The sequence below is a fragment of the Agelaius tricolor genome, unplaced genomic scaffold (genome assembly GCF_023055355.1).
Source record: "Agelaius tricolor isolate 1412-34295 unplaced genomic scaffold, bAgeTri1.0.p SCAF_17, whole genome shotgun sequence".
In the NCBI taxonomy this organism is placed as follows: domain Eukaryota; kingdom Metazoa; phylum Chordata; class Aves; order Passeriformes; family Icteridae; genus Agelaius; species Agelaius tricolor.
The window spans coordinates 1547242-1567987 of record NW_027269277.1 but is presented as its reverse complement, the minus strand read 5'-3'; the positions used below and the strand labels follow the sequence as shown (position 1 = coordinate 1567987).

General features: G+C 40.3%; 1 long non-coding RNA gene across 6 annotated transcripts in view; it reads left to right on the top strand.

The window, feature by feature from the left end:
- Positions 1-20746, top strand: part of LOC139597146 (uncharacterized) — a 44316-nt gene that overhangs the window by 5963 nt on the left and 17607 nt on the right. For 2 of the 6 annotated variants that reach the window (XR_011681523.1, XR_011681522.1), the window contains exons 2-5: positions 13694-13823; positions 14194-14345; positions 14592-14732; positions 15804-15965. This is a non-coding gene — a long non-coding RNA (uncharacterized lncRNA). Of the gene's footprint in view, positions 1-13664; positions 13824-14193; positions 14346-14591; positions 14733-15803; positions 15966-20746 lie in introns of all 6 variants that reach the window. The other 4 variants (XR_011681524.1, XR_011681526.1, XR_011681525.1 and 1 more) reach the window with 4 other exon arrangements.

The following is a 20746-nucleotide window of genomic DNA, read 5'->3' as shown; positions in this document are numbered from 1 at the left end:
GCCAAATGGCACTTCCACAGCTTAACTTTAATGGAGCAGAGATCTTCTCAATAGTGAGATAAGTCAAATTTATTACCTTCTCCTGAAATGATTTTTTAAAGGAAAACAGTGCAGAAAGAGTCCAGGTTCCACCTTTCTATTCTGAGAATCCCAATTGCACCCAGAGAAGTGAAAACTTGGCTGGTGGCTGGAAAGTCAAGTGCAAACATTAAAGACTGGCAGAAAAACGTGTTTGGTACAGGAGCATAATGCTTCTATGAAAATGGGAGTGTTTATAGGGAGTATCCCAGGGGAATTGTATTTTTTAAGTTTTGAGTTATCAGTATTCTCTTGCTCACAGGACTTCAGAGTCCTTCATTACCTGCTGTCCATAAATCACTTTCTTGCATTTGGTAACACAAATTAATGGATTCCTTTCTCTCCTCTGCCTCATACAACCTTCACCCTCTTCTCATTGACTAAAATTCCCACTTGGGAAAGATACCATTTCAAAATATGAATCCTGTGGAGATCCAATTGAGGCTGAACTATTTCTTATCAAAGACTTCACCATTTATTGTGGCTGCAGTGTTGTATATTATTGTGTAGAGGACCCTGCTGCGGGGACAGCAGTGAAAACGTGGGGACAATGACAGGACCACAGCCAGTGGGAGGGTCCCTGTGAGCATTTTCCAAATCTCCAGCCTTCAGTTCTTGAGGCCTTTCCTGAGCCAGAGCTGAGCTTTGGTAAATTGCTGGGTGAAAAAAATGTTATATGTTATAAAATATAAATGTGTCATAAAATATAAAAATATGTTATAAAAATTGTTATGAAACAGATAATCGTAATCAAATTTCTGGGTGAAGAAAATATGTTTAAATTTAAATATTTACTTCCCTGCATGGACACTCTTTTGATATTAATGCACAGGAATTGTCACTGAAGGATTTTGACCAGCATTCAATGGCAGAGCACACATTTCATCTTCCAGAGGACACAGTCTGTACATGAAATTGCAGAATGTTGCAGTTAACAGGATATTAGTTTAAGGACAGAGGTGAACAGAGGGGCTGTGATGAGAACTCCCCCACGTTTTTATTTAAATCGCGTTTTGTCTGATAGCAGTGCCTGGAAGGGAAGGATGCCATTCCCAGGGTAAACAGTGACAGTGTGTGGGAAAGAGGAGGGAATTCCTGATTCAGGATGTGTCAGCAAGGCCAGGGACAGACAAGTGCAGATGTGTCTGGAAAGAAATAATTCAGGGCCTCAGCAAAAGGCTATTGACTTTCTTTCTCTTGATGTAAGGACACCTACACTGAATTTTCCTCATCTCCTCCCAAGTGAGAAGTAAGCAAACCCTTGCAGCACTCAGGAGCTGGACAAGGTGATGGATTCACCCTTCAGCCAGTGTGGGAGTGAAGGGTTTCTGCAGAGAACAGCCCTGGCTTTGCCCTGGGCACTGAGTCAGCCCCAGGCTGAGCCCCACTGCCCTTCCAGGGGATCACAGCTCCTGCCAGCTTTGTGTGTTAAAACATCCTGGAACCAGGGAGCACAGCAGAAAGTCCCCTCTCATCCCCCAGTGCTACAGATGAGAACAGAATTCCAAACCCTCCCTCAGAATTCCATTCCCCTCCTTTCCAAGGGTTTGCTGTGCTCCCCTGACTGCTGGGACCAGCCTGGAGTGGCACTGAGGGCACACACTGCCATGAGGAAGGACTTTTTCCAAGAGGGAAGTTGCCCCTTTTTCCAAGAGGGAAGTTGCCCCTTTTTCCCAAACTGGAAGTTGCCCCTTTTTCCCAGCTGGAAGTTGCCCTTTTTCCAAGGCAGAATTGGATGAAGTCCCACATGCCCAGCCAGGATGCTGCACCCTGTGTCACCTTCCCCTCCAGAGGCATTTGGCACTCTCCAGAAGGATCTGCATTCGTGGAATCCCAGAATCCCAGAGCGGTTTGGGCTGGGAGGGCCCTCAAACCTCGCCCAGTTCCAGCCCCTGCCGTGGGCAGTGCTCCCTGTGGGTTTCACTGTGTGGAGAATTCCCCATCAGTGCCTTTGCTCCTGCAGATGAATTGTCCTCCCTACCCACCTCCATCTCACTGGGTGAATTCTCCTCCTGACATCCCCAATACACATCCTTGCTAATATCTGCTGTGCTCAGATGTGTCCCTCATGGAAATTATTAGCCTTTAAGTGCTGGCAACGTTAGCATATTGTTGCTGTAGGCTAAGTGTAATTCTTTTAATCTTGATGGTAATTTCCTGGTTAAATATTTTAAATAAATGCATTTAAATAAATAACTTTGTACAAGGAATATTAATCATATCTTTTTAGCAGCATATTTGGATATTTGGTTATTTCTGACTCTCTAGTTTTGAACTTTAATACTTGGAGTCTAATTTGGCAAAGAAGATTGTGCCTTCTCAGCAATCCTGTATGCTGATCAGCATGTTGGGTTTCTGTTGGTATCAGTGCACAGTGTGAAAAATGAGGAAGGGTTTGGAATTCTGTTCTTCCCAGTGATCATCTATGGCACTGGGGGATGAGAGGGGACTTTCTGCTGTGCTCCCTGGCTTCAGGATGTTTTAACAAAACACAAAACTGGAGCAGAAAGGTTGGTTTTATGCCAGTGCCTTTCACCTGTTAAAGGTGAACAGTTAATTGTGGCTGAGATATTATTTATGTCCTCATGAGCTGCAATTGTAGCACAAATGCTGTTATTATATCCAGGACATTCCTGAAACAAAGGGGCTTCGTCTCAATTTATGCCCGTGTTCACAGAAACTTGTTGTGATGATTCTTGGCACTCTTTCATTCTCTTTGCAGGGCAAAGAAAACTCAGGTTTTCAGCAAAGAGCCAGCTCAAGATTTTGATTGTTTTCTCACAGCCCATGACAATGGTGAGCTTTTAAATAGTCAGGAGACAGCCAAGGGATGGAATCTGAGTTTAATTGTATTTCTGGCCTTGGCATGCAGGATTTCATAAAGGGTGGAGTGAGGAGTTATGAGTGATGGGATTACCTTGGGTTTTTGGTGCTAGTGCAGATCTGCTGTGATTGCTTTGCCTCTTCCCTCCATGAGCTCCTCTCAGTTTTAAGGCTGACCTGCAAATTGTGAAGCTTTTCCTGCTTGGAGAGGTTTCCTATGCAGAAATGCTTTCTTTATGACCATTTTAGACTTCTAAGGAAAAAAATACTAAAAGCCCCAGAATTTCCATGGAGAATTTCTGGACATTTGCTCCTTTGTGCCCCATCTTTGGGAGCCCTGGCTCTGTTTGAGTCTCAGCACAGCCCCAGGGTCATGTGGAGCACGGTAAAACCAAAACATTTGTGCTGTTTTTCCTCGTTTTAGTGCTCTCCTCATGAAACCTGGTGAAGCTCAGGTTGCTACAAATGAGTTAAACTGGGACACCACGGAGATAATTTCTTTTTATGGTACCATTGCCCAGATATGGAACAACTCAATAGTTTAAGCTTTATTTTTTCACATAACAAAATGCTAAATTTCCCCGAATGTCACCAAAAAACCAAAAAACCCTCCTACTGGAGGAATTGAACACATCCATTGCGTATTTTTAAGATACCATAGCATTTTGCTATTTCCTCTGGCTTAATTTTATGTCTTTTTTCATCTTTCTGTCCTGTTTTTCTGGCTTCTCTTTTTGCCCTGTCTCTGTAATAATGCAATTTGAATTTCTAGTACCATTCCAATGACTGTTTCAGAAAAACCCTACACTTTGTAAGGTCATAATGGAAGTCCTTTAAAAGTTAATTTTAGAAAACCAATTTGTTCCAATCACTTCTGTATAGATGACAATTTCCTTGGCTCTGTGTCTGCTTTACAAATACTCATATACAATTATCAGCACTTACAGTTTTCAAATAATATTTGTTCTCTTCGCCCCTGCTACGTGGGAAGCCTGAGTTTTCCTGTGTGTGGTGGAGGTTTTTGTTTGTGAGTGATTCCACAAGGCAGCTGAAAGCTCCCACATGCCAGAAGAGCAGCCTGAAAGGCGCTTTGGGAGCGCAGCAGAGCAGGGAACCTTCCAGGAGCGGTGAAGAACGACTGGGGAAGGTTTGCACGGAGGCGTTTCCACCCCGAGCCGTGGGCGCCTTCCAGCAGCCAAGGGCTGGCCCCAAGCTCAGCTTGGCAGTTCCCAGTCCAGGCAAGGGCAGCAAGCCAATAATGCTGCTCCTCCTCAAGGCTTGAGAGCGCCGAGCGGCGCGGAGGAACGAACTGGACAAAACATCTCAGGATAAAAACAGAGAGGGAGAACTTAAAAAACAGCGGGGAACTTAAAAAGATCTGCTGAGCCTGAGCCTGGGATGGCTCCAGGGGGGAATAATGAGCGGCCAAGGGAATTCTGTGCCATTCCTGTGCCACTGGCATCGACTCCTGCTGAGATGTGTGGGGAAATCCCAGAGCTCTCAGACCTTGCCCAGCACATTCTGAGCACAGAGAAGCCAACCTGGGCCGCAAAAACCCCACCTAGAGAAGGGCTGGAGCTATTTCAATTCCACAGCAGCACCCTGGGTATTATTTATCTCATTGTGGGATATTTTTTTTTGGCATTTCAAAGGGTCTGTGCCATGCTCTCAGCACTCTTGTCCTCAGCACTCTTGTCCTGCTCTGCCAGAGCTCAGAGAGAAACTGCTGCTGGATATGGAATAGGGAATTGTTATGAAAAGAGAATTGTTATTAAATAGGGAATTGTTATGAAAAGAGAATCGTTATTAAATAGGGAATTGCTATGAAAAGAGAATTGTTATTAAATAGGGAATTGTTATTAAACATAATTTTTATTAAACAGGAATTGTTATGAAATAGATAATTGTTATTCAATAGGTAATTGTTAGAAAGAAAAATAATTGTTAATAAATAGGTAATTGTCGTGAAACAGATAATTGCTATTAAATAGGTAATTGCCATGAAAGAGGTAATTGCTATTAAGTCCATAATACCAGAAATGCAGGCTTGTGCTGGTGTTTGACAGGATTCTGGGCACTGCAGCATTAATTAGCTGCTGTCATTAGGCTGCTGCCTCCTGCCACAGAATGCAGCAGTTCAGGATATGGTGACATCAGAAAAGCACTTGGGTACAGCGTTATTCAGTTTTAAAAATGGATTTTTGGTAAAGCACATTTCAACCCACCCAAACCATATCTGCAGAAGTGATTTAAAGTCTGCATGAGTCTTTTTCCATTAATTTTTCATGAGACAGGCAAAGTGGATAAATTATCTTCAAATTGGGATTTAGTTGTCTAAGTAACTTGTTACTTACTCAAACTTTTAATTAACTAAACTGTTCTCTTTATAATTCATATTGAGCAATTTCCTGCAGCAGTATTTTAAAGGTGAAAATCCATGGGTTGCTGATTTACTGAATGAGAAATAAAATATGAAGAGAATGACTTGTAAAAAGATTTTAATTTATGGTTTTTTCATTTCACAGGAGGATGGCCTTATTTTTTGTCTGTGCAATTCAATTTTTCCTAAAAGCATTATTTTATAAAAAAATGGACATATATGCCATCAGTTTCTTAAGCTGTAAAGTTATTTGAAGGAATTTCAGGATATTCCTCATGGAACAAAAAACTACTCAAGCACCAGTTTTAAGGGTTTTATTAAGATACCAAAAAGAAATATTTTAGTAAAAGTAATACTAATAATAAAAAAAAAATCCAGAAGGAAACCCTTAAAAGAGCAAAAGTTTGAAGTCTTGTAATGTTCCACAAAGAAATGCTGATTCTTTGAAGGGAAATATATCAAAGCATCTGTCCTTGTTATAACCTGTCTTTTCCTCTTATTTGTTTAATCATTAGAGGTTTTCTAATGTATTTTCTAATGTATTTCTCCTGCATTGCATTGCATTCTGAACATGGTTTATGTTTCCAGAAGAACCTGAACATTTGCTCTGAAGTGGCTTTTGAGATCCACCTGAATTTCCCTCGTTCTGATGACAATCTCAAAAGGAACGAACACAACTCTCCATGAACAGGGAGATTTCCCCCATATTGCTATAAATTTTATATCCATTTTATTTCATAGAGTGTTATTAAAAATGGTCAGCCTTGTATCATTCCAGTAAGAGAGAATTATTCCTTTTTGCCACCCAACCCTGCCAATTTAACCCATCCTCAGCTCCTTAAGGGTACATTTGTAAAGAGGCAGAGCTGCTTGGATTCTTTGGGGGTTTCCTTTTCCAAGGTCTGACATTTCTTTCTGTAATTTAGTTTAGCCTGCCTCCAGTTCCTTATCACTTTGTAAATGTCAGATTTGCAAAATGCACACAGAGCTTTATAGAAATGTGAACAGCTTAAGTTTGTGTCATCTCATAATTCTGCCATTCTTACACACTCCACTCTTTGGGTTTTCCACCTGCCTGAATTTCAGCCCTCCTGGAGTTCCCATTTCTCCTTGCATCCTTCTGTTTGCTGACTCTGAATTTAATATATTTGTGGCATTTTCCCAGACACCTCTCGTTGTCACATTTAACACGAAGCCAGAGGAGAATTTGGGTGGGAGGGAATCTCCAGAGGTCTCAGGAACAGCCTAAACCTGCAGAGTCCACAAGGAGAAACACAAAATCTTTGTTTCTTGTGGGAAGGAGGATTTTTAACAACAGGGAAATTTTAAATTAATCACATTAATCTCGTAATAGTGCTACCTGGAGACTTCAAATTAGGGATTAATTGAAATCATTTTTGATGTATTACTTAATTTAGAGTTGGAAAATCAGGCAAATTGGGCATTATTATGATAAAGAAATAGTAAATAAAACATTGTTCTGTGTCAATTAAAAGGCTATGTAACATTTTTACCTGCTAATAATGAACCATAATGCAAATGGAGTAGACTTTTAAAAATTGTTCTCCAAATTCCCTCTGTACCAACCGAAGAACAGATAATGGCAACATCAAATACATTTTCCTTATATTTTTCTTAATGCATTTACTACTGCAATGTCTGAACATTTACACATTTAGACATAATAAATAACTTTAATTTCATAGAAAGATGGAGCTTCCACTTCAAGGTGGCATTTTTTAAAGCAAATAAATGTAATAGATTTTTGTGCTTGCTTTCTTATCTAAGTGCCACTTTATCTATTAAATCCTTGACGTGCCATTTGCTGCTAAGTTATTGATAATTGTATAGACATTTTTATAATGACACAGAACAAAACACGATTGTGCAGAGTCTGCAAGGGGCTGCTGCAACATAAAACATATAATGAGCTAATGGTTTCAAATTAATCACTGAATTAGTGAGGGAAAGATAAAGAGACTGGCAAGGAGATGCCATAAACCTGTTCCCTTCAGTGCTGGAAGGGCTGTGGAGGAAGGAGCATCAATTCTCAGGTGTTCCTGTCCTTTGTGGTTGTTTCTTTTTGGGGGCTTTTTTATTTCTGCAGGAGTTCTGTGCCACTATAGGGCACGAAATAACACGACACACACACACACACTGCTGTTTTCAGGGTAAAAAAGGGAAGTTTGTTTTCTGACTCCAACATTTATAGATTTCCAAAAGTGACAGTGGTCACCTCTCCAATGACACTGGACAAACCAATAATCCATCAAATTTCTCCTCCTCCACAAAAGAATGCAAAACAATGAGTTATTTACAGAAAGTGTGTGAAAAAAACTTTGTTATAAGAATGTAAACATCAGAAAGCTTAGAAAATCTTAAAAAATCAGGGCGACACTTTTGCTCTGGCCCCACTCTGTGTTCAGAGAGAACACATTTCAGACAGCACAAATTTTGAGCAACAGAGTCAGTCCTGTTCCAAAAAGGGAAAAGATGTAAAGGTATAAATAGATATAAAGATGTAAATAGATATAAAGATGTGAATAGATGTAAAGGTGTAAAGGAAATAGATGTAAAGGGAATAGATGTGGGGTGTGCAGGTTTTCTTTCACAATTAACTGAGTACAACCACTCTAAGTTTATTTGTTTAGCTTTAGATTTCAAAGGACATTGGTTTATTCTGAAATGCCAGTACATGGAGAGTTACTTTGGGTATATCAGGGGAGTGGGTTGGACTGAAAAACTGAATTAAAGCTGATGCTCTGTGACATGGAGGAAACAGGATGGATTTTGATGCTGTGCCCCACCAGCAGACACGTTTTATTTCTTTTGTTACCCAACTCTATCTTTACCCAATAATTACGACAAGGGAGGCAGAAAAATTTGATTTTCCTTTCGCTTTCTGAGCTTTCAAATTCTTTTTGCCTCAGGCAAAAAATTTTTTTGCTTAGTTTCTGGTTAAGATACTGTGCTGAGAAAACTCCAAAGAATAAAGCGAGTTGGGGGGCTCAAGGAATTAAAGCACCCCCCCCTGTTTGGGGTTTTCCCAGTGACCCCTGATGAGCAGCTTGGGCAGGGACTGAAATCCTGAAATCATTCCCAAATCCAAACTCCAGCACCTTTCACTGGAGCTGCAAGGAAAGAGCTACAGCTTGATTAAACCTCTGTAGGATTATATTTCAAGTCTACAGCTCTGAAAGTTGAGTAATAATATAATGAGTAATTAAACATGTGAATTAAAAGGTGAACCTCACACCGTAGGCTGAATCTGTTCAGGTTTTGCAGATTGTTTGAAAGAGAAAGGTCATTTATTAGCAAGCTCTTTTTTTTTTTTTCTTCTGTTAGGTTTCAAAAATCAAATACCAGCCTAAGAAAAGGATAATTTTATAGCTCATTTCTGGAATGAAAACTACCATTTCCAATTGTATGTGAAGTGATTTCAGGAGTGAGTGTAATCACACTTAGTCATCTCCATAGGCTTTGTCTACAGGTTGGAGTGTCTAGAAAAATGTTGATGTTGATAAAGGGAAATAAATGCCATGTCCTACAATTGCAATATTGCATCCAGATAAGATATAAAAATGGGAACAATATGGGATGAAAATTGCATCTTCATTACGAAAATCTTGAGGGTACCAAAAAGAAGAGAGCAATTTTAAAATATTATATCCTCTGGATTGCTGCAGTGTGTTTCACTCTACAGTGGCACAGTTTAAGGGTTTGAAAATCTGATGTGATTCCTTAAAATGGATTATTTTGGGATATTTCCCCCTCTTTTCTCCCCTCCAGTACCTGTATGGGGTTTTTTTGCAGGAAGGACAACTCAGGGCGCTGTTTGCAGGTCCTGGTTGGCTGGGGTGACCTGCACAGGGGGTTTTTGGAGGGGCATCACAGTAAATCCCCACACGGGGCTGTGTTAACCTCGACCTTGTCCCTTGAGGGGGTGAATTCCTTCAGTGGCACATGGGAGAGCTGAGGGCATAAACTGGGGATACCAATGGAGGGATGGAATCTTTCCTCTGCCAATAGCAACTCCATCAAAGGTCTCCTTGTGACAGCTCCTTGTATTTGGTGCATTTCACTGGTAAGTGAGATCTCTATTACCCTGACATTCTCTCCTCATATTCACATCCATGCTTACTACAAATACCACAGGGACACAAGGCAGAAGAGGCTCTAATTTTCACTGTTGTATTTGTATGAATGGAGGAGACTTTTTAATGCCAAATTTTGCTGAGAACAAATCCAGCAACAAGGGCTTTCTGTGTCTGAAAAGAGTTCCTGTAGCTTGAAAATGCTCAGTCTGTTACAAAAGAAATAGAAAAGTTCCATATGAACAAATTCCAGATTTAGGAAGTGTTGTGACAGCTGAAGTCCAAGGGAATATGGTGACTTTTTATTCTGCTTGAATTTTTGTTGTGGTTTAAGCCCACCTGGCAACAGCCTTGCAGGATCTGCTTTCCTGGGCCTTGGGGAAGCTTTGCTGTGCACATCAGGGATTCTGTGTGAGGGGAGTGCACTGTGTGTCCACATTGCTCACATTCCCTGAGTAATCCAGGTAAATCATTGTATTCTCTGCTGAAACTGTAGCTTGGAATTAAGTTAACAACCCTTTATTCAGAGCTCCCTCTGCCAAATGCACAGAGTCAATTTGGCACCGAGGACAGCAAACATTGTGACTGGGTGTCATGGAAATTTGGCTCCACAGCACAGAGGTTCCTGCAGCTCAGTTCCACAGCTCAGGCCAGGAAAGAATTGAAAAATCTGCTCCTGGTTGGGGGAGATGATCTGAAATCCCCCCCTCAGTCAGTCTGATGCCCAAGCCAGGAGAACCCAGTCTTCCATCAGTTTATCAAATAAGAATTAAATTAATCTTTAATAAGTTCTGATGGTGGTGATGGCTCAGAACATCTGGCAGTTAATTGGATCTGTGACTTCTGTGTATTTTAAAATAACTTCTAATGTGATTTCCTATGCAACATCTGGATTTGGAGAGCAATTTCAGAAGTGTGTGCTGGATCTCATTCATAAAACATCCACGATGGGTATCAGTGAGCATAGGAAATTAAAACTCTGATAACTTCCTTTATGTTGATTTAAGCTTCCACTTTTTATTGATGGGACAGTTTGTTTTTTAATAATTTTAGGTCAGCATCAGATTTCTACATGATCAATCACTTGTGAAAATGAAGGGTAGACTGCTGTGTGGTATTCTTGGAAAACTCAGTCCTCAAGCATTCCTTTTTCCTACAATCTCTTCTATTTCAAGATTAACACACCTCAACAGGAGTATGAGAGTTTTACTCTCTGCAGACACTTCTCTTCTATTTTTCTGTAGCTCTAAATTTAGTCAGTAAGGTAAATAAAGTAATATTTTTTAAATTGTGATGATGATGATGATGATGATAAAAAATCACCCAGCACAATTTTAGCTCCATCACAACCTAATAATTCCTACACTAACTCTTTCACCTCTGTTAGTACTTGTGCTGTTGTTAGTGAATAAATTATTATTGATGCAATCTAACACAAACTTTATCCATCCTTACAAAATTACAGCTCATTTCCTCTGCTGGCCCCTCTGTGCAGGACAGGTTCAGATTTCAGGGACAACTGTAAAGAGAAAAGCCTTCTCCAACCTGGGGAATGGATGGGAGCACTGTTGGAAACAAAAGGAATTTATCAAATGGCCCAGCTGTTCACTGAGAGTTAATAATGATCCCTTTTATTTGGGTGCTGTTTGGCATTTATAGCTCATTAACTCCCTTCTACACCACCCAGCAATCTGCCTTTGGAGAACAGAGAAAACTGATACAGATCGAATTGGAAGCTGTTAAATACATAGAAAACAGTCAGTTCGTTTACTGTAGAACAGTTCTTAGCAAAGCACTGAGAGATATTTTCAGGTGTTTTCTTCTGTTACTGTGTCTTTATTTTTTTAAAATTTTACTTAAAGGGCTGAGTACAAAAACTTTCACAAGTTACAGAAACTCCCAAAATATCATTTGCTTCTGATTAACTTTGAAGAAATGGAGTATTCTCAAGGTCAGATTAAGAAAGTGTTTCCACTATTAATGCTGAAGTGTTGATGTACAGGTTGTGTTTTTTAGCACTTGCATTAAAAATTTCTGCTAAAGGAAATCCTTTGCTGTTTTCCCTATTTTATTCCTTTGAAGGGAGTAGTTTTTGCTGCAGAAAAGGAGAATTCTGGCATTGCCACTTGAATGTAGTGAAATGAGGAATGTTGGTTCAGGAAACAGCCTTCCATTGGAGCAGGAAATAATTTAGAAAAGATTTGTTGGATATTTGTTCACAGAGCACGGGTCCCAGCAGAACTCCATGGTAATATTCTGCCTGTGCCTTCCCTCCACAGACTCTGGAATTCAGGTTATACAATTTTAGCATCTCAGTTACTGCTTATTGTGGAGGACACTACCAATTAAAGGAAATGAACAGAATTTTTAAGGTTTCCTAACAGGAAAAGAACCCAGATAATTTGGATGCTTGGGCAGTTCTAAACCACTTTTTTGTTGTTGTTGCTTTTCCTTCCAGTAACATTTTTGAACCAATGTCAATTATTTCAGTTTGATGGTTCCAATTTTTCCAGAAATTGAAACTTGGTGGGGACTAATATAAATTTTTTCTTTGGTGTGGTTATTTTCACCTGATGGATTTTCTGCTTCTTTTCATTCTTAGTTCTTGCTTGCTGCACATCCTTAGCAGAGGCACTTTAGGGTAAATGTTCTACCTACATTTATACACTCTTGTGAAATGATGTCTTACAGTTTTCCCATTTGTAAAATATGTGATAAAACTGCTCATATAAGTATTTTGGAACCTTATTGTTTGAAAGCATTTGTAAATCTTTAGAGGAGCCTTTCTTCCCATCACAGATAACAGATGTAAGGGACAGGAGGCCTTGGTGCTGATCTGGTTTATCTGTAGTGAGCCTCTTTCAAAATTCACTTTTGAGGAGCACATATGTGATTGCTTCTGTTGTGATATCCCTGGGCAGAGGAGGTGGGCGTGGGAAACCAAAGCAGGAGGGAGAAATCTGGGAATCTGCTGCTGGGGGATTGCTGCCCTGCCGGGACAGCCCTGGGGGACAGCCCCGCTGCCCTGGGGGACTTGGCCACCTGAATTTGGCTGCTCTGCCCTTGGGTGGAATGGAGAAGTGTGTCTTGTATTCAGGAAAAGTTAAATTTCAGGGAATCCTGGAATGGGAGAGACCTTAAAGCCTCAAAAATGGTTTTTGAAAGAGGCTCACTACAGATAAACCAGATCAGCACCAAGGCCTCCTGTCCCTTACATCTGTTATCTGTGATGGGAAGAAAGGCTCCTCTAAAGATTAACAAATGCTTTCAAACAATAAGGTTCCAAAATACTTAATATGAGCAGTTTTATCACATATTTTACAAATGGGAAAACTGTAAGACATCATTTCACAAGAGTGTATAAATGTAGGTAGAACATTTACCCTAAAGTGCCTCTGCTAAGGATGTGCAGCAAGCAAGAACTAAGAATGAAAAGAAGCAGAAAATCCATCAGTCCAAATTAACCACATCAATGCCACCCCTGCCATGGCAGGGACACCTCCCACTGTCCCAGGCTGCTCCAAGCCCTGTCCAGCCTGGCCTGGGACACTTCCAGGGATCCAGGGGCAGCCCCAGCAAATCTGGGATAATTTCCACCTCTCTGTCCTGCCCCCAGTCAGTGAGAGAGGACCAGCACGAAAATGAGTCCTTGTCACCCCCTGCATGCACCAAAATGCTTTTAACCCAAGCACAATCCTTCTAGCTCTGCTCACCAGCAGGAAAATATTCAAATGTTATTCCAGTATTCAAATGACAGGTTGTTTGTTTGTGTATTATTTAATTCTCACTGACTTTAAGGCAAGATAATGTTTCTATCTCTGAAGTTTAATAGCACAAGTGGGTGTTAATTCTGATAGAGTTCAAGAGCAATAAAATGCTGCTAGAATTCCACTGAATAGCAACCTGCTGTAAATTTTAGTCATGCAGTGCTAGTATCAAACAGAATGAGCAGCCAGGCTGCAGATGAGAGATTGAAACCACTTTGAACACGTCTCAATTGGCAATCATTAAAGAGGCATTTCTACTGATTTTGCATCTGGTATTCAGACAGAATTCCTAGTTCTGAAAATGTGGAAAATAAGTGGCTTTTATAAGGTAGGTAGTCTATTGGATTTGATTGTAACTTCAGTTGAAAACCCCTATCAAGAATATAAGCATGAAGAAAAATGGATTATCTCTATAATTCTCTCTGAAAACACAACTCAATGTGAATTTGTAAACACTGAGCTACCTACAAGTCAATGGAAAATGTTCTGCAGATTTCAAATACCTCATTACTTTTATTTCAGGGCTGATATTTTATTTTATTTGGCTTCAGGGTTTCTACTCTCTGACCAAAGTATCAACCCAGGGAACCACTGGAAATGTCATCCTGACTTGGAGAATGCCATATTTTAGCTGGAAATGTACCTTTCAGTGAGTGCTCCAGTCCTGCTTGTGTGACTCAAGTGAGTACCACAGGAAGGGAATTGAGGGTAAATTCAAATACTTGGCTGAAAGCAGCCTTGAGATGGAAGCAGGAGGGGGAGCTTCCTTTCCATTCAGTGACTGGGAAGAGTGGAGAATCATGGAGAAAATGAATACAGGAAAACAAATAGCAAGGAGTGCTTTTCTTTTCATCCTCTTTTAGCACATGCCTGAGTGGGTTTATGTCACTGTGAGTCAGTCACTAGAGGTGCTCTGTCTAAAAGAGAATCAGCATTTTATCTTGATTTTTTTCTAAATATATTACAACCTTTTCCAGAGCTTCCTAATCACTGGTATTTGTTCCTCATCCCTTTTAATCCACAAACTTTGATGTTTGTTGGCCAATTTCAGCCAGATTTGAGGAGATCCAGGTCTGGGGTGTGGGTCCTGTCTGGGTGCCTGGCTCAGCCATGAGGTGACCCCAAGGCTGTTGGTGCTGCTGGCCACCAGTCTGGAGCTGCTGCCTCTCCTGTGCTGCGCTGTTGTCAGGTCCCCAGGACGAGGTGAGAGATGAGAATCTGACTCCAAGTTCTTAGAAGGCTGATTATATTATATTATATTATATTATATTATATTATATTATATTATATTATATTATATTATATTATATTATATTATATTATATTATATTATATTACAATTATTATATTGTATTTATTTTATTATATTTATTATGTATTATTTATTGTATTTATTATATTATATATTTTATTTTGTTTTATTTATTATATTCTAAAACTACACTAAAGAAAGAGCAAGGAGACATCAGAAGGCTGGACAAGAATGATCATAAAAACCCATGACTGACCAGAGAGTCCGACACAGCTGGACTGGGATTGGTCATTAATTAAAAACAATTCACATGGAACCAGTCAAAGATGCACCTGTTGGTGAGCACCCTCCAGACCACATTCCAAGCAATCAGATCATTATTGTTTACATTTCTCAGGAGGCTTCTGAGGAGAAAAATCCTGGCAAAGGGATTGCTCAGAAATATCCTGGTGCCCCTCCTGAGCCATGGAGCAGCAGCCAGCTGAACCCTCCCTGTGTGTGAGGCTGCAAACTAAAGCAGAGCAGATGCCACTCAGCAGGAGAAAACCAAATTGTTTGCACACGTGGAACAGGATGGGAGTGCAGGAAAAAGTAGACAGGGGGAACGAGGCAGCTGGAGCTTGAGGAATTAAAAAGGGATGGGTTGTAGATGGGAGGGAGCAGAATAAATCAGGAGTGATGCATAAACTCACAAAAGGCCAGCTTTTGTCATTTCTGCTCCTCACAGTATTAATTGCTCCTCTTTGCTTTGCTGCTCTTCACAAGAAAGCAGAAGTCAGAAAGAATCACTACATTTCAACTCAGCTGGGAGACAAAAAATAATTCTTAAGCAGCTTATTCATTATATTTAATAAATCTCCAAATAGTATTTACTAGAGCTTATTTATGGTCCTGTGTTCTTATATAATTTGTAAAAAAAAACCCAAAGTGTCTTAAAATTGCTGCTTCCAAAGCAGTCCTGAGGCAGCTCCTTCTGGGGGAGAAGTTTAGAGAGCAGGTTGCTTACATGAGCTGTGTGAGCCCCTCCTTTGTGAATTAATTGGGTTGATACAGAAACATCAAAACAGATTAAGAAAACCTGCCCCGGTTTTTCCTTCCAGACTCTGGGACCCTTGTTTGGTAGAAGTTCTGTGTAGGTTTTAAGATGTGTCTGTGCCTTTCAGCATATCCATATTTTTAAGGCTTTGCATCAGATGGAGGAAAAGCAGGCAGTGACAAGATTTGCAGGGTGTAGAGTGTACATAATCTGACATTTCCAGGACACGGATTTTAACTAATTTACACCATCAAGCCACACTACTTAAATTCGTGACAGCAAACCATCTTCAAATTGTATATAGGAATGTCTTCACTTTGCAGATCTGAGATCCACCACATTCTGCAGAAGTTAATCTTCTTTTCCCCTCCAGGTTGTGACTGAGGATCACTGCTGTACTTGCTGCCAGTGCCACCTTGGCTCTTCCCCATGGCCAGGAGCTCACCTGGGCCTCTCAGGGCTCCTCCCTTTAAGAGAGCCCACAGATTATCCCTGCATGGATTAAACTGGCTTTTGGTCAGCAGCAGATCAGTTGGTGAGTTGGAATAAGAATTACTGTGGGTAACAGTTTGCACATATTTCAATGGATAAATTTCAAATACTAAAAAAACAGCAGGTGTCAAAGATGGGAAATGTCAATAATTATTTGAAGTTCCTGAAACATGCCATTATAAGTTTTATAATTAAAAACCAAACTCCTTTACTGGTACATCTGTTTCCAGTAAGTTAAATTTCACCCCTCCCAAGGATACTATCTGGATTTTTTCCTTAATGCTAAATTCCCTTCCAGCTTTGGAATGTGTTTTATTTATACCCCTGTCGTTTTATTGGTGAATATTTAAATTGTCGTGCTGACTAAGCAGGATCAATATCTGACTTTGCTGCTGAGGTGAAATGTTCCTTATTTACAGCTCCTGGATGACAATTTCCCTGTGGATGCAGCAGTCCCTTCCACACCTCTGCTGTGCAATTCCTGCCTCTGTCCTGGGCTGACTCTGAGCTTAGCAGTGCCAGGAGCTTTGCTTTAGCTGGGTTTGTGTGGAAAACTCTGAATCAGCCATCCACCTCCACACACCACCCCTTCTGTTTATTGATTTCATTGTTTATTTATTCCTGTTCATTTATTTCATTGTGAAATTATTTCATTTAATTGCATTTCACTTAATGTAGGCCGTTTGTAACCTGTATGGACAAGAGGAAAAAGTGTTGTCAGACCCTGCCTGGGTTAGCTGGGCTGACACCAGGCAGGGTTTTGTTCCTCACAAGCTCCATGCTAAAATGACAAGCTCTCCCTGTGATGTGCTACAGAAGAATGAACTGCACTTTAGGGCATTCATTAAAAAAGATTCCTCCTATGCTTTCATAATATTATCTAATGTTATGATTAAAATCTTTATGCTTGTCAGAGAAATTAAAATAATAACTATATTTTATTTTATCTCAGAATAAACACTTGAGCTGAAACGTTGAGGAGGACAGGCACACCAACCACCCCGAGCTGCCCAACACCAAAATCCCCCCGTGCTCCTCTGGCTCAGCTTTCCTGCCTCCCTGGAATTCCCTTCCCTAGCAAGGGCTGCAGGCAGGCTGAGGGCAAGGGGGATGTGATTGGAGTGCTTGGGTTTGGCCAGAGCCTCCCACAGCAAAACAGCCCCGAGGAAACCCCACCAGGTCCTGCTGGCTGGGAGGGGTTTGAAGGAATTTGAGATGGGGCCTCTGCATTGGTTTTGATGATGGGATTTATTTTTCTTAAGGCAGGAAGGGTGAGTTAGGCTCACATCTTCACTGCATGGCTCAGAAGGTCACAAGACCCTCAGTTACAAGACCTTTTAGGGAGTTATTGACCAATAAAACACTGCCAACAAGGATATTTATGCTTTTGACCCAATCCTTCAATATTTTGTCTTATGGACCCATGTTACAGTGTAAGCTTCTTAGCCAATCATGTTATGGCACACAAACCTACAACACTGCATGCTAAACTTCTTGTTACCTTTGTAACTACTTCTATTTTTTCTATATCTTAAACGCTAAACTTTCCTTTCCTTAGCTTATGTGTCTCTGCTATAAACCATAAACCCACATTCTCTTTTCTGGCTCCTAAGTTTGGGAGCCTTTTCCAAGGTTTCCGATCAAATCCTGGGTTTAATTCTGGGCCCAAAGTTCTGAGAGCTCTCTGCATTCCAGATTCCAGCACTGGCAGAGCTGGCAGTGCCCACACAGCTCTGAAGGACTGCAAATGTCACTGCAAAGTTTCTATCCCTGCTTTGATTTCGTGGAAGATTAATTCCACTCTGCAAGAGTGAGGTGAGAGATGAGCTGAGCTTCCAGCATAAACCCTGGGCATCTGAGGTGAGGTGAGGATTTAAGTGGTGTCAAACACTGTGGGCTCAGTTTGTCTGTGCAGAACCATGTGCTGCTGTGCTGTGTGAGAGGCTCTCCAGAACATCCCAGGGTGCATCTTCCAAGGAGATTCCCAGCTTTATTACAGTTCTAATAATTATTTACATTATTACTATTACACCATTACTTTATCCCAGTTCTATTTATCCCAGTTCATTCCCAGCTTTATTCCAGTTCTGGGGCAGCAGAAATTGCCTTTGTTGGAGAGAGCAGCATCTCCCACAAATGGCAGGGTCTCTGCTCATTTGTTGTGGTGTTGGGTCCCCAGGATGAGGTGAGAGATGAGAATTTGACTCCAAGTTCTCAGAAGGCAGATTTATTATACATTATATAATACATTATATATTATATATTATATATTATATATTATATATTATATATTATATATTATATATTATATATTAATTATTATATATTAATTATATAATATCTATTATGTACATATTATATATGATAGATAATATATAATAATATTATCTATTATCTATTATATAAGATATGAGATATACCTATAATATATATATAATATATATTATATTCTATTCTAAAACTATACTGAAGAAAGAGAAAGGAGACCCCAGAAGGCCACATGAATGATAATAGAATTATAATAAAAACCTGTGACTGACCAGAGTCTGACACAGCTGGACTGTGATTGGTCATTAATTAAAAACAATTCACATGCTGGGTAAACAATTCTCCAGATCACATTCCAGAGCAGCAAAACAGGGAGAAGCTGAGGCTTCTCATCTTCCCAGGGGAAGAAATCCTGGCAAAGGGATTTTTCAGAAAATATCAGGGTGACACCCATTGTCTCCGGTTGGAGCCAGCCCCACTCCCATCAATTGTTTCTGCTGCTCCCTGCTCAGGGCTGGTGGCAGCACAGGAAAAATGGGAGTGCAGAGGAGTCTATTTGCAGTGCAAACACATTTTGGGTAATTAAGCTGGAATTGTTTACTGCTGGTGTTGTTCTGAGGGAGAATAAGAATGAAACAAATGCGAGATGATCTCGGGTGTCGGGCAGCACCCGGTACTGCTTAAACTCCAGACAAAAAAATTTATTGTGTGTGATCACCAAAGGTAATTGTAACTTTGGATTAAATATGCCCAGGAAAAAAAAAAAGAAAAAAAAAGAGCAATATATAATTAAAGGTGGCAAAGGCATACACTTAAAAGTTATTACCCAGCAAAATGAATGTTTCCAGTAGAGCCTTGTTTGGGCTCCCTTGTGTGAGTGGATTCTTCCCCCATGCATTGCACACACGCCTGCAATTTTTAACTCAGAACCTGGGCTTTGTCTTGGACACCAAGATAATGTAATTCACCCAATGAGCAGAGGTTCAATATTTCATTTAATTCTTACTGTTAATTGCTGTTTGTCTGCCTGGCTTGCTGGGTCCCCCAGGGCTCTGGTGTGGGGAAGGAGCTGTTCATCACTGCATTGTCTGTGAGAGGCTCTCCTCAACACAATGCAGGGGTGGCTCTCAAACATTCATTTGATTTATACCCTCTCATCCTGCTCCTTGGAGATGGAGGGCTACTATTTCCATTCCACAGATAAGAAAGTAAGAAACCAAAGACACCGAGGACAAAAGCTTTCGCTATTTTCAGAAAACTGGAATTTTTTGCCTTCAAATCAATGCTCTGAATTTCCAGAACAGAAAAAAGTCCGGGTACTGGGGGAAAACCCACCATCACAGAACTGCTGATTTCCTGTGAGGAAGGTTGCTTTAAAAAGTCTCAAAAAAAATCCAATCATTTTTTAAACTTATCAAATCATAAAGTTTTGGCTAAGCTTGCCTTCAGCTTTGCCTCCACAAGGAGCCAGGAGGAACTTGCCTGATCTCAGGCTGGCAGTGTGGCAGTAACACAATGCAGGTTCTGTTCCAGATGATCTCTCTGTTCTCTGCAGCCACAGCTCCTGCCAGCCTTGGATCACGAGTGAGAGAAGCAGATTTGCTCTTTTCAGGGCTCCACAACCTGGATGTCACTTTAAACACCAGGCTCAGCCATAATTTCTCTGTTTCATTTATTTTTCCTGGTTAGATTCACTCAATCTGTACCAAGAACAAACACCTTCAGGGTCTTTGCTCAGAACAGTGTGAAGAAACTCTGCTTGCATATTTATTCCTCCAGCAAATTAGCTCAAAAACCAAGAGAATTGCTGCTGAGACATTGCCACAATTATATGCAAGGTCTGCTAGACAGGAAAGCTGAGAAATCACCACAATGCCTGGGTTTTGTCCTCACTGTGAATCCTCCCCTGTCACCTGTTGGGATCCCAAAAGACATTTGTGGTTCTACAGAATATTTTCTAAGTCTACAACCTGAACTTTTGGAGTGTTTATTTGAGGGAAAACAATTCTTTGTTCATGTTTTTTCCCCTCTAAATACTTTCCCAAATCTCAAATTTATAAATTTTGTATGCATTAATAACTTGTTCTTTGTCAACATGCTTAGAAAAGATTCCTTGACAAACAAATTTCTTAGGCATGACAGTGCAGCTCTTAATTAAAAATATAATTCAGGCAGCAAGAAGCCAGAGACAGCCAGTGGAACAATTTTTCATTGAAGAATGAGAGAAAAAAAATACAGTCAGTGATATAATTTGAGCTTTTCTAACTCTTTTCTGCTACACAGTTTGATTGTTAATTTTAGATGAATAGAGAATTAAATGCTTTTGAGGATGTGAAAAGCCTGCAATCTCTTTCTTCTTTGTCCACCTTTGCTGAAGTTATTAATTATATATTATCTTTTTTAAATGTAACATTTCCTCCTAATTAAACTCTTCCAAAGGTAAGGAGGTATTCTTGTTTTTATAGATCGTAACAATTGATATGGGGATTGGGCTAAAAGTGGTTTTGTAAAACATTAGATTGTCTTCAGACCAGAGGGGAGCCTGTTCTGCTTTAC